Source organism: Panthera leo, chromosome E2 (assembly GCF_018350215.1).
Source record: "Panthera leo isolate Ple1 chromosome E2, P.leo_Ple1_pat1.1, whole genome shotgun sequence".
In the NCBI taxonomy this organism is placed as follows: Eukaryota; Metazoa; Chordata; class Mammalia; order Carnivora; family Felidae; genus Panthera; species Panthera leo.
This window is the reverse complement of record NC_056693.1, coordinates 34,232,673-34,239,170: the sequence shown is the minus strand read 5'-3', so window position 1 is coordinate 34,239,170 and position 6,498 is coordinate 34,232,673.

The window sequence follows — 6,498 nt, the reverse complement described above, 5'->3', positions numbered from 1 at the left end:
CTCTTTTGCTTTCATCACTTCCTCTGTCCTCTGTACACCTCCTAGACATGTCAGCTCTCCCCATCTCTTCTAGCCCCAGATAACCCCTCCCTCACCCTCTCTGCCCTTCCCACAGTTGCAGCTGTGACTGAGTTTTTAGATCAATGCCTATCACTTTCACTAGACCATGAACTCCTCAAGGGCCAGGTTGTTCTTGTTGTGTCCAGTGCTTGGCACAGAGTAGGTGCTCACATGTTTGTTGAATGAGCCAATGAACCAGTGAGGGAGGGAAGGCTGACCCAAGCACTCGGCCTCCCTCCATTGCTGGCTAGCATGACTATCCAGGGAACAGCTTGTCAGACCTATTAGCATATCACACGAGTGTTCAGGAAGGCGGCCCAGAGAGAAGTGGCCTCAGACAGAGCTGTGCACGGGGAGGCGGGGCTGGAACTCTGCCTCCTTCCTGAGAGCAGCTCTCTGCATCCATCGGAAATCGCCCCTGGCCCAGCCTCCTTTGGAGGAAGCAGAGGGAGCAAAGGGGCCCCATCTCCTTCCTCTCCACCCCCCTCCTGGTCATTTCCCTTTGATGTGAAGGTTCCTGGGGAGGCTGGTTTGTGTCACTGTGGAGCTGGGGAGAGAGACAGTCTGGGGCCTCGTCTTAACTGGTGAACTGGCCCAGATCTTCGTGCTCTCCTACAGCAGAGAAGCCGGGAGTTCCCACAAATGCCATCCTCCCCCAACAACATTTGAAAAGAATCCACCAATCTGATGACGGTGGTGGTTTGCCTGGGGGTTCCCGGGACTCCTCCAGCCTCCAGATCCCATCTCGTATGACACTGGCTCTGCCGAGCCCACCCTTTCCCCCGCCCCACCCCAGAGCAGACCTGGGGATGGGGGTGGGGTGGGGTGAGGGACTTGCAGGTGGTCCCCTGGGGGACCACCATGGAGCAAAGACTCCCATCTTTCTAGGTCACGTCAAGGCCCCAAGAAACAGAGACCCCACAGTCTCTAGTTCAAGTTCTGACATGGCTACCTCATCTTGAACTGATTCCTCTATTTACCGGGCCTCAGTTTTTCTACCCGGGAAATGGGGACTGTGATTGACACTCTGGATTGCCACTGTGAGGTTCAAAGGCTAGTATGGTGTTTTCCCCAGTGTCAACGCACGTCACCACAGCGAACAGGATGATGTGGGTCACACTCCGCAAAACAGCCCGAACCAACATGGGTTGTGCAATGAGAAAGCAATTCTCTGCTCCTTTTTCTTTTCATCCTTTGCCGACTTGCCAAGGAAAGTCTCAGACAAGCGGTAGGTAGTGTGGGTTCAGTACCAACCTGCTCAGCTCCTTTTTAACAGGAGCCTGTCAGGCAGGCAATGCGAGCCAGCGCACATTTAATGCGTTTGTTTTCTTTTTGAGGTATTTTATCGATACTGATTGTTCTCAAAGCAAAAGAAAAATGTGAGTGGATTTCAAATATTGAGCAAATAACAGTACAGGAGATGCTTGAATTGGGCCCAAAATCACGTGGTTGGAGTGGCTGGGGCTGGGGAAATACTGCGGTAGCGTGGATGGAAATACTCCGTAAGCTGTCAAGTGATGTGCAAACACGGAGCAGGGGCAAGGGACCCGGAAGGGTCAACACCGGAGAAGGGCTTTGCAGTTCCTGGGAGAAAATCTCAGGGCACTGTTTATGATTTAAAAATAGTAACACGTGATAACATTCTGGGCACCAGGTGCTGGGCAGATACTTCCACAGATAGTATTTTATATAACCTTCGTTGTTCCATTGGGGGGGGTGCGGAAATTGAGTTTCCAGATGGTGAAGGGTCTTGCAGCAGAGCCGGGATCGTCCCCCAGGTGCTTCCCTGCCTCTGTCCTCGGGATTTCCAAGTGTCTTGGAATGTTCCCTCCTTCCTGCCCACTCCCCACCAGCGGGCACCTGGGTCTGGCCCTGAGGCCTGGGTTGTCCCCGGCACCCAGATGGGTAATCAGAGTCCAGTGGAGAAGTCTCCCAGAGCACTGTGCCCACACCCCGCCCCCAAACAACCCACTCGAAGCGGGGGCGGGGGGAGGGAGTGGCAGAGGGAATAATCACATCCCTTAATTCCAACTAACGGCTTTTGTACTTAAATACTTAAAAAAAATTTTTTTTTAATGTTTATTTACTTTTGAGAGGCAGAGTGCGTGTGAGCAGGGGAGAGGCAGAGAGAGAGGGAGACACAGAATCCGAAGCAGGCTCCAGGCTCTGAGCTGTCAGTACAGAGCCCGATGTGGGGCTCGAATTCACAGACCACGAGATCATGACCTGAGCCAAAGTCAGATGCTTAACCGACTGAGCCACTCAGGTGCCCCTGAATTTTTCAATTAAAAAATTATTGGGGTGCCTGAGTGGCTCAGTCGGTTAAGCATCCGACTCTTGATATTGGCTCAGGTCACGATCTCACACTTTGTGAGTTCTGGCCCCACGATGGGCTCTGTGTCAGCACAGAGCCTGCTTAGAATTTTCTCTTCCTCTGTCTCTGCCCCTACCCCAGTCATGCTCTCTCTCTCAAAATAAATAAACTTTAAAAAATTTTTTTAAAAAAGAAAGAAAAATTCACATGTGACCATTGTAGGAAACTTCAAAAACTAACAGGCAAAAATAAATACTCTGGACGAGGACTATAACCTGTTTGGGGAACACCCCATGGGCAGGATCCTGTTCCAAGGGCTTTGTGTGTATTTCCTCAGAATTTATCACCCCCACTGTACAGACAGCAAAACTGAGGCACAGAGAAGCTAGGGAAGTTACCCAAGCAGTGAAAGCAAAGCTTGAACGAGTTGATTGGTTCCAGAGCCTACATGCTTAAGCCACGGCCCTTCTCTGCCTGGAGCCCTCCTGTGCAGAGAACAGTCTCTCAAGCAGGCCATGTGGGGTTTGCAACCCCTCCCCCCCATCACTCTCCACTGTAGCGGCTCAAGTTCATTCCCTCCTTGACACACTGGGCCACGAGCAACTGAAAACCCTGATGATGCTCAGGCAAGAAGCAATGCTCCTCTCCCAACCTAGAAAGAGTGTTGGCTGCAGAATAAAAAACGTCAGAAAACAAAATCAGTCTGCCTGGTGGGGCCAGAGTGGCTGGTGAGCTCAGCAGGCTTTGGGCTAAAGGAGCTAATAAAGCCAACACAGCAGGAGACCAGGATGCTGCCCAACCCTGCCCCGGCCCCAGGCCCAGCATCGGAGCCCACTGAACGGGGCTGGAGCCACTGGCTGGCCGTGAGCTGGAGAGCTGTGCCCACTTGTGTGCCACCCTCACTGAATCTCCCCTGGCCGACACTGGAGGACAGAGCAGGGGAAAGGATTTGCCAATGGCCTCACAGCCAGAGGTCTGCAGCCTCCATTTAAAAAAAAAAAAAAAAATCTTTTTTTTAACGTTTATTCATTTTTAAGAGACAGTGAGCAGGGGAGGGGCAGAGAGAGACACACACACACACACACACACACACACACACACACACAGAATCCGACACAGACTCCAGGCTCTGAGCTGTCAGCACAGAGCCTAATGCAGGGCTTGAACCCACAAACCATGAGATCGTGACCTGAGCCTGAGCCAACGTCGGAAGTCCAACCGACTGAGCCACCCAGCCATCCCTGTAGGCAATATTTAAAAAGGCTTTTCCGGGACGCCTGGGTGGCTCAGTGGGTTAAGCGGCTGACTTCGGCTCAGGTCATGATCTCGCGGTCCGTGAGTTCGAGCCCCGCGTCGGGCTCTGTGCTGACAGCTCAGAGCCTGGAGCCTGTTTCAGATTCTGTGTCTCCCTCTCTCTGACCCTCCCCCGTTCATGCTTTGTCTCTCTCTGTCTCAAAAATAAATAAACGTTAAAAAAAAATGAAAAAAAAAAAAAATAAAAAGGCTTTTCCCCGAGATTCACAGCAGCCCAGCCTCCCCTACCCGCACCTACACCCAAGGGTTGAAGGAACACCTCCTTCGGACAACGTCTGAGTTCAGATTTGGAAACTTGATCTTAAAAAGATTGTTCAGAGTAGTATTTTGCAAATATGTAATTTTAGGCAGCACGTGGTTGAAATAGTTGCATATTTTGGGATGTGATATATATATATATGTGTGTATGTGTGTACAATCTGTTGTGAAATGTTCTATTGCGATATGGGTATGTGTGTGTTTGGTTTTTTTAAATTTTTTTTTTTTTTTTTAATTTTGGAGAGGGAGAGAACAGGGGAGAATGGCAGAGGGGGAGAGAGAGAGAGAGAGAGAGAGAGAGAGAGAGAAAGAATCTCAAGCAGGCTCTGTGCTTAGCATGGAGTCCAGTGTGTGGCTTGATCCCACGACCCCGGGCTCATGGCCTACTTGAGCTGAAATCAAGAATCAGATGCTTGGGGCACCTGAGTGGCTCAGTCAGTTAGGCATCTGACTTCAGCTCAGGTCATGATCTCCAGCTTGTGGGTTTGAGCCCCATGTCAGGCTCTGCGCTGACAGCTCAGAGCCTGGAGTCTGCTTTGGATTCTCTCTCTCTGCCCCGCCCCCACTTACGCTCTGTCTCTCTCTCTCTCTCTCTCTCTCTCTCTCAAAAAATAAACATTAAGAAAAAAATTTTAGAATCACATGCTCAACCGACTGAGCCACCCGGGCGCCCTTGTATGTGTGTGTTTTTGTAATCATACGATATATATTCTTTTTTTTTTTTGTCTGCCTTCTTTCATTTTCTCTTAGCATAATTATTTTGAGATTCATCCGTATCATTGCCTCTATCAGTAGTTTGTTCCTTTTATTGCTCGTATTTCACCCTATGTATATATCTATAAAGTTAGTAAAAAATGCAAACTAATATAGACTGACAGGAAGCAAACTGGGACTGACAGGGGTGAAGGAGGGGCAGAGGAGGGATGAGAGGAAGGGAAGAAACTGTGGAATGACAGACATGTTCACTGTCGTGGCTGTACTGATGAGTATACCTATGTCAAAACGCATCACACCATGCGTTTTAAATATGTGCACTTTACTGTGTGTCAGTTATACTTCCATAAAGCTTTAGCGTATGCAAAACACACAATATCTACATATATAGTATTATATATGAACTGGCACTCATCCAACCTGTGACTTGATGAACCGTACTACTTAGTTCAAGGGCAAAGCAGGGATGGTAATTATGGTTTTTTACCTTTAGTGAGTTGGCACTTTTGCTTCTGGAAAGATAAAGTAGTTCCACTCTTCTCTATTCCTCCCACTAAGTATAAGGAAAAACCCTGGAACTTATAGGTAAAACAAATACAAGAAGACTCTGAAAAGCAGCAAGAAGAAGGCAGACAGGCTAGGGAAGGTGGGATCCAAGCAAGAACACAGTGATGAGTTCCCTGGATTTTCATTTGGCCTCATACATTGCACACTGGGAGCTGAAGAAGTCAGCAACCCGAAATGCCAATGGGCACAAACAAACAACCAAAAAGCTCCAACAAAAGCCTACTCTGTCTAGCCAAAGGACCAAGAAAGGGGCATCCTGCCAAGACAGAAAACTTTGAGACAATAACCGTCTACTCCAGCCAAAGACAAAAAACAAAACAAAAATCCTGTGGCCCCACCCTCACCCATACCAGTAAAGGCTCAACTGAGGAGCCTAGTCTTCAACCCTCAGCAGTCTCCCCCAGCCAACAATGGGGCTCCCAGCTGCCATGCCAGTAGAGACCACATGGGGAGCCTCAGCTTCCACTTGACCTGGCAATATCGAGGCACCCCTCTCCCTTTCCTCTGGGGCGGTATCAGGAAGTCTAGTGCAAAGTCACGACTTTCACCACCACCCAGTGGCAATGAGGCCACCTAACTGCGGTGTCAGTAGAGGACAGCCCTGCCCAAGAAGAATGAGGACTCCCGCACCCCCACTTGCCAACAGAAGCAGAGCAGACAACCTAAACTTCTATCTTCACCTGGCTGGAACCAGGTGGTGGCCGCCCCCTACCACCTCCCCACCCCTCTGTGGGAGCAGAATCAGACAATGCCAGCTAAGACAGAGAGCTTAAATAAAATCTAGAGTCTCATACTATGAATGTGTCCAGATTTCAAAATGTCACTCATACCAAGAATCAGAAAGGTCACAGATGAATAAGAAAAGACAACCAATGAATTTCAACACCGAAATGACAGAGATGTTAGAATTGTCTGACAAAGCTTTTGAAGCATCCATGATTTAGAAAAAAATGGTTGAACGAACAATTACAAATACACTTGAGACAGATGAAAAAACAAAAAATCTCAGCAAACAAACAGAAGGTGTAAAGAAAGCTGAATGGAAATTTTAGAACTGAAAAGTACAATCACTGAAATAAAAAAGTCAGTGGGTGGGCTCAACAGCAGAATAAAGGAGACAGCGGAAAGAACCAGTGAACTGGAAGATGAAACAATAGAAATTGCTCAATTTGAACAACAGAGAGAAAATAGACTAGGGAAAAAAAAAAGCCACAGAGCCTCAGGACTTGTAGGACTGTAACAAAAGATTTAATATTTGTTTCATCAGAGTC